The following is a 10,995-nucleotide window of genomic DNA, read 5'->3' as shown; positions in this document are numbered from 1 at the left end:
TGACATTAGCTACCACATGGATCTAAATGGCCGTGTGCACACTTTTATAATCAGTAGAAGAAAGCTTTGCCTCGAGAGCGATCTTTGGTGTTTAGTGTTCTAGTGAAAGTGCACGTGACAGTTTCCTGGGTTAAAGTGTGACGTGGTACAGTCCACAGTAAGGATCCACATCACAAACATCATCTCCTAAAAGCTCTTGATGTGCTTTATGTTTCATCCTCAGAAGATAAGATCTTTATTGTTCTCCAGAGGGGGTGTTGGGGTGTTGCAGTAGAACAAGGATGGAAATAAGTACATGTACACAGAGAACGTATCAATTAAAGTGTATAAAATAGTAAATAAAAATAGAATAAAAATAGAAAACTATAAACGACCAGTGAGACTCAAAATGACAATGTCAGCAATATACAAAGAGTAGTGCCATATGTCACGTTAAATGCATGAGGAAAGAAGACGCACCAGCTGAATATGAAATTGAATACCTTCAGAGCAACAAGATAACTTAAATTTAGTGTTTGACTAAAATGCAATCAACATAAAGTACATTTGAAATAATAAACTACAAAGGAAATGGAAAAGAATCCATAACGACCGTAACATTACAAATACAAACAAAAATAGATCTGTTGAACTTAAGAGAAGAGAAATATGAGTCAAATATATAAAAAAGCAATAAATAGGTAGTGTGGTATGACCAAACCTGTGTTATGAACATTAAATACATTTTTTGTGAACCTCTTTATTAAAACATAGCCTATAAATAATGACTTTGGTACAAATCAGCTGTGAACAGAGATGTTCTGTCTGCTGGCCATTCAGACATCATCACTGAAGAATGTGTGTTATTATCAGATATACCATAATGTTTCCCAGCCTGTCTATTTTAGTCTCAATTGGGTCAAATGTTTTTCTTAATGGCACATGTCCTTCTCTAAAATTAAAACAGGTTTTATTTGCATTAATGTTGACTGTTTTACCCAAAGCAAGTCAGTGTGCCAGTTCGAAAAGAGAGCCAAACACTATTGAGGCTGCTGAAGCAAAAATACAGCATTCTCCATCAGGTTAACCTGGATATCAATACAATACATATCCAAATAAAAAAGGTAATATTCAGAGAAAACAAACAGATGTAAAGTGCAATAAAATACAAATAACTGAGATAAGAATAAGGAGCAATTATATGCAATTATAAGAACAAGTGCAGTTCAGCACAATATACAAAATATTTAAGAAAATGTAACTCTGAAATAATGTTTTTTCAGGAAAGATTCAAATGAGGATAAAGAGTAAGCTTGCTTGTTAGGTAGTTCCAGTTGCTCTGCTTTTCAGCCTCGAGGATCCGAGGCCCTGTTCAGACCAGCATCTGTTTTAAGTGAATATGTTGTGGTTAACACAACGCTCCACATGTTTTAAGCACTCTGCGAGCAGCATCTTCTATGTAATGGTGTGCTGGGCGGAGAGCAACAGAATAACCTCATAACCAGGTGGCAGAGGACTCAACGGTTCATGGATAACACAGAATAAATCACTCACACACAGGAGACGAGATTCAAAATATATTTATACATTTTATTCTAATTTTCTTTTTAAAACGACAGATAGTACAAGTTGTAATATACAATGGCACTGAAAGGAGTAAGCTGTGAGTCAAATACTGCACCATAGCTTATCAGCACCACATGTAAACACACCAGACCCTATAAATGACACCCTGCATGCTGTACAGTAAGGCATCAGTGGAGGGACAACACCACCACGGATCAGCGAGAAGGGAGAGCAAGCATTTCTATCTTTGTGCCAGGTGGATCACTAATGACTGCAGAGTAACAAAGAGTCAAACAAAGTCAGTTACACATAGGGTAGTGATGAAAAACAGAAAAGACAGCCGTTGATCCAGGCTCCGATGGTGCTCAGCCTGGCATAACAAATGCCAGAGCACAGAAACACAGCTTCCCAGGCATCGGGAGAGGGGAGAGACGCAGACCGTAGACCAGAGGACCCACAGCAGCGGAGCTGCGTTAAGCCAAGGCTCTAAGCTGAACATCATTACTCCGGCTGCACAACCAGGAAATAAGCCAAACACGCTTAAATCTGCCAGGAGACCCACTGCCTCTAAACCAGCCACGCCAAACTGTGAACTACTCCACCAACAGGGAAACCAGTGAGCAGGTCAGCCACCACTTTATCCAAAGTCTTGGCCAAAAACAGAGGTTTGGAGATTGGACAGTTACTTAAAAGGGAAGGGGGGGTAGAGATGACTTTTTAAGAAGTGGTAGAAGGACTAATCGGAGACACTCAGGCAGCTGACCAGAGAGACGTATTCATTAAGGCTAGTATAAATGGACAGACGAATGTTCTAGGAACATGTGGATTGAGTCATTCTGCCATGGTGATGGTTAGCTGTCTGTGGGTTGAGCACGTCGTCCTTTAATCACAAGGCTTGGTGGATCAATCCCTCACAGGCCTGTCACGATAACTATATTGTCCCAGAAATAATTGCAATAAATAATAATATATTACTATCAAGACCGTTGTCTGCCACTGATTTATTTTTAATAGCATAATAATGCAAGTACACCATTTTAAAGAGCATTGAACTTTTAAATCTTAATAATATTCAGACATTGGAATTGGAAGGTAACTAAATCGAACATAACTAAAATAAACCCACACAACTATGATGGACTCTGGGGCTCTGTTAACAGACATTTGGCACGGGTACAGAGAGTCGTTCATTCCTTAGCCCTAACAAACAATATACTGCCAATACAGTTCCTCAATTGTAGGACTTTTGCTAACAAAACGAGCAAAGCAACAACATAAGACAGCGACCTGTCAATCACAAAGTATTCTGCCCTGCTTCATGCTCTATTTGACTCTAAATGGGCCATAATCTACTAAATGAACATCATGCTGTATTAAAGAAGACTTGAAACTAGAGATTGAGACCATAAACTCATGTTTACAATGTTTACTGAGAGGAGAAGTAGTCATTGTCTCATAGACTTCTATACAATCAGACTTCTTTTTGCAACCAGAGTAGTGGCCCCCTGATGGCCAGTAGAGAGAATGCAGGTTTAAGGCCCTTCCTCATTGGCTTTACTCTTCAGAACCGGAGGTTACTGCCCCAGTAGTACTCAGCTACCCCGTCATAAATAAAGAGCTGTAAAGGGGATATTGCTTCTGTCATTCCTGCCTGCAGAGTTACAGAAGCTGTAGACGAGGCTATGCAATGATGGTCGAGTCAATGCACTCAAAAGGAAGGCGTACAGTAGCCTATGTGCCATCTAGGCCAGAGGTCTTCAACAGGGGGTCCGCGGAGGTACTGAAGGGGGTCCGTGAAATTTTTGGATGATTAGACAATTTATTATTTTTTTTCCAAATATGAATCTGTCCATTATTTTAATAGTTCAGTATTGTATGCAAGATAACAGGTATGTTTATGCATGGCAGTAGGCCATCCACATTTATGTTTAAAATGAAAACATCAATTTGATTAGCTTGTATGCATGATTATCTTGCAATTAACAGACAATGTTGATATTGGCATTGGTATCAGCTAACCGTGCCTAACAGAGCCTAATAGTGCCTGACAGTGCCTAACAGTGCCCAAGAGGAACTAACAGTGCCTAACAGTGCATACGAGTGCCTAAGAGGAACTAAGAGTGCCTAACAGTGCCTAACAGAGCCTAATAGGGACTGACAGTGCCTAACAGTGCCCAAGAGGATCTAGCAGTGCCTAACAGAGCCTAAGAGGAACTAAGAGTGCCGAACAGTGCATACGAGTGCCAAAGAGTGCCTAACAGAGCCTAAGAGTTTCTAACAGTGCCTAACAGTGCCCAAGAGGAACTAACAGTGCCTAACAGTGCATACGAGTGCCTAAGAGGAACTAAGAGTGCCTATAGAGCCTAAGAGTTTCCAACAGTGCCTAACAGTGCCCAAGAGGAACTAACAGTGCCTAACAGTGCATACGAGTGCCTAAGAGGAACTAAGAGTGCCTAACAGAGCCTAAGAATGCCTGACAGTGCCTAACAGTGCCCAAGAGGAACTAACAGTGCCTAACAGAGCCTAAGAGTGCATAAGAGCAACTAAGTGCCTCACAGTCCCTAACAGTGCCAAAGAGTGCCTAAGAGTAACTCACAGTGCCTAACAGTGCCTAACAGAGCCTAAGAGGAACTAACAGTGCCTAACAGTAACCAAGAGGAACTAACAGTGCCTAACAGGGCCTAAAAGGAACTAACAGTGCCTAACAGTGCATACAAGTGCCTAAGAGGAACTAAGATATTTATGCATGCCATGATCCTTTCCCATATGTCCTACTGCATTACATGTTGGGGGCAGGCTGGTGAAACGGTCATAAGACCTCTCGAGTCATTATATAAGCAAACAATAAAAATCCTGGACAAAAGGCCGTTGAACTTTCACCATTGCAGGGTATTGAAGAAGCACAATCTACTGAGCTTTGACAATTTTAGATTGTTCGCAAACTTGTGCCTGGTCTATAGACTTTTAAATGGTTTGGCCCCTCCTCCACTCCGTGAATTTGTATACACTCGCTCAGGTAGTTCCATTCGATCGACAAGAATATCCTCTACACAAGATTGTAAAATACCATTTCGCCGCACTACTTTTGGACAATCTGCCTTCTCTGTAAAAGCAACACATCAGTGGAACACCCTGCCTGAAAGTGTGAGGAGCTGCAGCTCTATCAGCACTTTTAAATCCACCTTAAAAGGTATTTTAAAAGCTGCACAACACTGCACACACTGACCTCAATTATTGTGGTCTTTCTGACTTGATTTTAGTGACATACATTATTTTTTTATGTTATTTGTGTGTAGTGTTGTATTGAGTGTCTTGTATGTTTTTTATAGTATATCTTTGTATTACGTCTTTCCCTTTTACTGTGTTATTGTCCTGTCCTTGTTTGACCTGCCAAGGGACTGCAGATGCAAATTAGCTTAAGCTATAATCTGGTACAGTGCATCGAATGGAGACATTTATGTTTAAACTGTACATGGTCCCTTTTAAATAAATTTGATAAAAAAAAAAAAAAAAAGAGTGCCTAACAGAGCCTAATAGTGCCTGACAGTGCCTAACAGTGCCCAAGAGGAACTAACAGTGCCTAACAGAGCCTAAGAGGAACTAACAGTGCCTAACAGTGCATATGAGTGCCTAAGAGGAACTAAGAGTGCCTAACAGTGCCTAACAGAGCCTAATAGTGCCCGACAGTATCTAACAGTGCCCAAGAGGAACTAGCAGTGCCTAACAGAGCCTAAGAGGAACTAAGAGGAACTAAGAGTGCCTTACAGTGCATACGAGTGCCTAAGAGGAACTAAGAGTGCCTAACAGTGCATAACAGAGCCTAAGAGTGCCTAACAGTGCCTAACAGTGCCCAAGAGGAACTAACAGTGCCTAACAGTGCATACGAGTGCCTAAGAGGAACTAAGAGTGCCTAACAGTGCCTAACAGAGCCTAAGAATGCCTAACAGTGCCCAAGAGGAACTAACAGTGCCTAACAGTGCATACAAGTGCCTAGGGGGAACTAAGAGTGCCTAACAGTGCCTAAGAGTGCCTAACAGTGCCTAAAGGTGCGTTCACACCAAAAGCGTTTCACGCGTCGCGAATCGCGCCAAACGCGCCAAACGCAACGCCGGCATCGCCGGGGACTATTTGTGTTCATTCGCGTCCATCGCGTCCAACACGCTGGACGCGCCAAAAAGGGGGCGTGGCTTATCGGCCTGAAAGCTGTTCAACTGTCCGCCATCAACCGTAGAAAAATAGCCTCTATTTCTGCTCAGTACGTGTTGTGGAAGTCCCAGATATCACGGGGAACTAAACGCCGTAACATAGTCCGGAGGAGCTCCGTGGATTTCATCGAGCTCACTGTGTCTAGTGAGCCACACGTCGGCTGTTTACTACAGCTGTATGAACACACTATAAACTGACTTGGCTGTGATTTAACGGCAATAAACCGACAAAAAGGGACTCCGAAATAACTACGTAATGATGCCGATTTGTACTTGTTTTATCAATGAAGCTCGGATCGATCGGTGCTAGGCTATGCTAACATTACGATAACGTCATATAGACGTAAATACGGCAGCGTCTATTCATTGTTTGTACCATATGGTTTACACACACACATGTCTACACATAGTTTGGTCCGGTCTCTACTGATATGAGGTATTGTAGAGCTCTGGGTGAACATAGCGGCTACAGCATTTATTTTCTGATTTAGCAACGGCAGGACTTCACTGATGACGGAGAGAGCAACTCAACGCTGATTGGCTATCGCGCTGGAGCGTCACGCGATTTTTTCGCAGAAGTTCAAATATTTAAACTTCAGCGTTTGGGGCGTTTCGGCGTTTCGGCGTTTTGACGCGTCAAACGCGCCGCGCCAAACGCGACGCCCCAAACGCGACGCCCCAAACGCGCCAAACGCCCCAAACGCGTCTGTACATAGACTTTGTATGTAATCGCGTCGCGTGAAACGCGTGAAACGCTTTTGGTGTGAACACGGCTTAACAGTGCCCAAGAGGGACTAACAGTGCCAGAGAGTGCCTAAGAGGAACAAACAGTGCCTAAGAGGAACTAACAGTGCCTAAGAGTGCATAAGAGCAACTAACAGTGCCTCACAGTGCCTAACAGTGCCAAAGAGTGCCTGAGAGGAACTCAGTGCATAACAGTGCCTAACAGTGCCCAAGAGGAACTAACAGTGCCTAACAGTGCATACGAGTGCCTAAGAGGAACTAAGAGTGCCTAACAGTGCATACGAGTGCCTAAGAGGAACTAACAGTGCATACGAGTGCCTAAGAGGAACATAGGAATGACTAGCAGTGCCTCACAGTGCCCAAGAGTGCCTAACAGTGCATACGAGTGCCCAAGAGGAACCAACAGTGCCTAAAAATGTCCAAGAGTGCCTAACAGTGCCCAATAGAAACTTACAGTGCCTAACAGTGCCCAAGAGTGCCTAACAGTGCCCAAGGGGAACTAAAAGTGCCTAACAGTGCCAAAGAGGAACTACAAGAACCTAACAGTGCCTAAAAGTGCCTAACAGTGCATACGAGCAACTAACAGTGCCTAAGAGGAACAAAAAGTGCCTAACAGTGCCCAAGAGGAACTAAGAGTGCATAACAGTGCCTAACAGTGCCTGGCTGTGCCTTAGAGGAACTACAAGTTTCTAACAGTGCCTAAAAGTGCCTTACAGTGCATAAGAGCAACTAACAGTGCCTAACAGTGCATAAGAGTGCCTCACAGTGTCTAAAAGTGCACAAGAGTGCCTAAGAGGAACTTATAGTGCCCAACAGTATCTAAGAGGAACTAAGAGTACCTAACAGTGCCCAAGAGGAACTAAGAGTGCCTCACAGTGCCTAACGGTTTCTAACTAACAGTGCCTAACAGTGCCCAAGAGGACTATCTACCTCTGAGATGTAGAGGAGTAAAAAGTACAATATTTACCTCTGATATGTAGTGTAGCAGTGTTTAGTGGTGGATTAAAAACACCTTTATAACTCCACCTAGCGACTGTGTCAGGAGTGATTTCCGGCCAATCCAGAGTTTAGCGAGCAGAAGAGCAGTGATAGAAGTCGTGCACCAGGGGATGCTCCTCCCCCCTCAAAGCATGGTCGTACCACAGCACCCGGAGTTCCCCGCCCATCAGCCGGCATGCGGGCGGGGTACACACACGTGATGACAGCCAGCTAGTTGAAAATCTGTAAAGTTTTCCTTCCATTAAAACATTGAGCCACTGTTTTTGTCATATAACCAATGCCAATAACTCACCTGTAGTGTTGGATTGTCCTCTGAGACGTTCATCTTCAGTAGTAGCCAGCAGTGAAAATATAGAGCCAATAGTTTTGATCATTTGACCTGATAGTTGAAGTTGTGGTCTTGTACATTGAAAAATACAGCAATGTATTCAAAATAAAAATAACTGAATGAAAAGTTTTTTTGGGTTGAATATCATTTATAACTTATTTCGACATACTATACTATGCCTTTTTTCTGACTTAATATTTTATAGTTATATATTATAATACTGTATTATCATCAATATTAGACATTTTTTGACATACGAAACTATGACTTGTTTTTACTTTATTGACATACTATACTATGGTGGTTCTATGAATTTTTTTGACATACTAAAATATTAGTTTTATGACTTTTTTTAACATACTATACTATGACTTTTTTACGATTGGTTTGGACACACTATATATTCGGGGGTATAGTCGGGGGTCTCTCTATCAGTTTGGGGGTCCTTGGCCTGAAAAACGTTGAAGACCCCTGGTATAGGCCATGTATCAATTAAAAACAGTTAGCCTCTACGTTATCTTCACTGTCGCTGTGTGGAGGAGCAGACAACACTCCAACACTGAGAGCAGATGAGGGGGCAGAAGCAGCATGACCAGAAATGACAGTAAAACATATCTCATCAAGTGTTTTTCTGTTCCTTCGGCTGAGTTGCTACACCCAAGTCGTGTTATGTAAACCCCACTGTTTATTCTGGTATCATTATTTAGCCCAGCAAAAATCCTCATGGTCATATATTGTAAAATAAGTCAATAACGTAACAACACCCGAGGCTGTTTCAATTTATTTTACTATAAGTCAATAATCTAACCGCCCCACCACGTGCTCCCTTGATCCGATCCCTTCCCCTCTTCTTCAGTCTATTGCGACTGAAATCCTTCCTTTCCTCACCATTGTTATGCCGATGACACCCAGCTGGTCTTATCATTTCCTCCTGGTGACACTCAAGTGGAGGTACGCATCGCTGCGTGCTTGGCTGACATCTCAAAGTGGACAAAACCGAGCTACTGTTCCTCCCGAGAAAGGGTTGCCCGCACCGAGACCTGTCCATCACCATTGACGATACCGTGGTGACACCAACTCGGACTGCGAGGAACCTGGGTGTGAGCCTAGATGACCAACCGTCGTTCTCAGCAAACATCTCATCGGTTACACGCTCCTGTAGATTCCTGCTCTACAACATCAGGAGGATTCGCCCCTTCCTCACTGAGGAGATGGCGGAGGTCCTATCCAGGCTCTTGTCATCTCCCGCCTGGACTACTGCAACTCTCTACTTGCCGGAGCCTCGGCGTCGGCCATCAGACCTCTGGAGCTTGTCCAGAAAGCTGCAGCTCGCCTGGTGTTCGATCGCCCCAAGTTCTCCCACACAACTTCCCTTCTCTGTGCTCTACACTGGCTACCTGTAAGAGCTCGCATCCAGTTTAAGACTCTGGTGCTAGCCTACAGGGCAGTGAAAGGAACAGCTCCTTCCTATCTCCAGGCCATGGTCAAGCCCTACACCCCCGCCCGACCACTTTGCTCTGCTGCATCAGGGCGATTGGTTCCCCCGTCGCTCAGAGGTCCCTGCGGCCGATCGACCCGGTCACAGCTGTTTTCTGTCCTGGCCCCACAGTGGTGGAATGAACTTCCCACTGACGTCAGGACAGCGGAGTCACTGCCCATCTTTCGGCGCAGGCTGAAAACTCACCTCTTCAAGAACCCTGAGCCTTCCACTTAGCACTCATTGTATTCGTATTAGTTTGTTGCACTTATTGTAATCGTATTAGTTCGTTGCACTTATTGTATTGCGTGTTAGCTCGTTGTTTCTGCACTGTACGTTTGCTCTGGTTTATGCTCTTAGATACTTGTTTAGCAAAGGAGATGCACTTATGACTTCTGGTGACTGGTAGTTCTCTTGAATACCAACGTTGAATTCACTTATTGTAAGTCGCTTTGGATAAAAGCGTCTGCTAAATGACTGTAATGTAAATGATGTAATCATCGTAACAGGCCTATGTGTGGGCAGTAGGGTGGAGATCCATACTGAACTGTGTTCAGGTAAAGGTGAGGGCATCAGGGTAAACACAAGTCAATGATGAGACAGATCTGGACAAGCACCTGGCTCCAGCACAGTCTGATCCGTGCCACTGAATGAGTCCATTAATCACATCTTCAGTTAATCTTAGCTGTGATTTAATAATAGACGCATGGATCTGGTGCTATGCATTCAAAGCAGCTAAAGTTAGCTAATAAAGAGGCTAATTACTGAAGCCCAGGAGAGATCAGTATTACTGGAGCTCCACAGGGAACTGTTCTGTCTCCCTTCTTGTTCACCACTGACTTCCAGTACAACTCAGGGTCATGCCATCTGCAGAAGTTCTCTGATGACTCTGCAGTGGTCGGGTGTATAAGGGACGGACGGGAGAAGAAGTACAGGTGGATGACTTTGTGTAGAAATCACCCGCTTCTGAACGTGGCCAAGACCAGACTTCAGGAGGAAGACGACAGCTCCACAACCGCTGAGAGTTCTGGGAGAGGATGTGGACATGGTGGAGGAGTACAAGTACCTGGGTGTCTCCATCAACAAGACTGAGCTGGAAGACCAACATCAACGCTGTGAACAAGAAGGGGATGAGTCGACTCTTTTTCTTGAGGAAACTTCGATCCTTCAACGTGTGCAGCAAGATGTTGGAGATGTTCTACCAGTCTGTTGTGGCCAGTGCACTGTACTTCTCCGTAGTCTGCTGGGGGAGCAGCATCGGAGCAAGAGACACCAACAGACTTAATAAACTGGTTAAGAAGGCTCCATCATTGGCTGCAAACTGGACAGTCTGGAAAATGTGGTGGAGAGGAGGACACTGAAGAAACTATTATCCATATTGGATAACCCGGACCACCCTGTCCACCACTGCAGGGACAGCGGAGCACTTTCTCCAACAGACTGATCCAGCTCCACTGTCACAAGGACAGATACAGGAGAACATTCCTGCCCTCTGCTATAAGACTTTATAATAAATCACCTCTGGCCACATCATTCACAAGACTATAACAGTTACACTGTTTAGTTTAGTTAGTTAATTCTGCTATTTTACTGTGTATATTGTGCATTTTTATACTTAATATTATTTTTTACTGTTACTTTAATTGCTTATGTATATTTATTGCTGCTGTGACGAACTGATTTCCCCTTGCGGGATG

The sequence above is a fragment of the Pholis gunnellus genome (assembly GCF_910591455.1).
Source record: "Pholis gunnellus genome assembly, chromosome: 1".
In the NCBI taxonomy this organism is placed as follows: domain Eukaryota; kingdom Metazoa; phylum Chordata; class Actinopteri; order Perciformes; family Pholidae; genus Pholis; species Pholis gunnellus.
Note: the sequence above shows the minus strand (reverse complement) of the source record.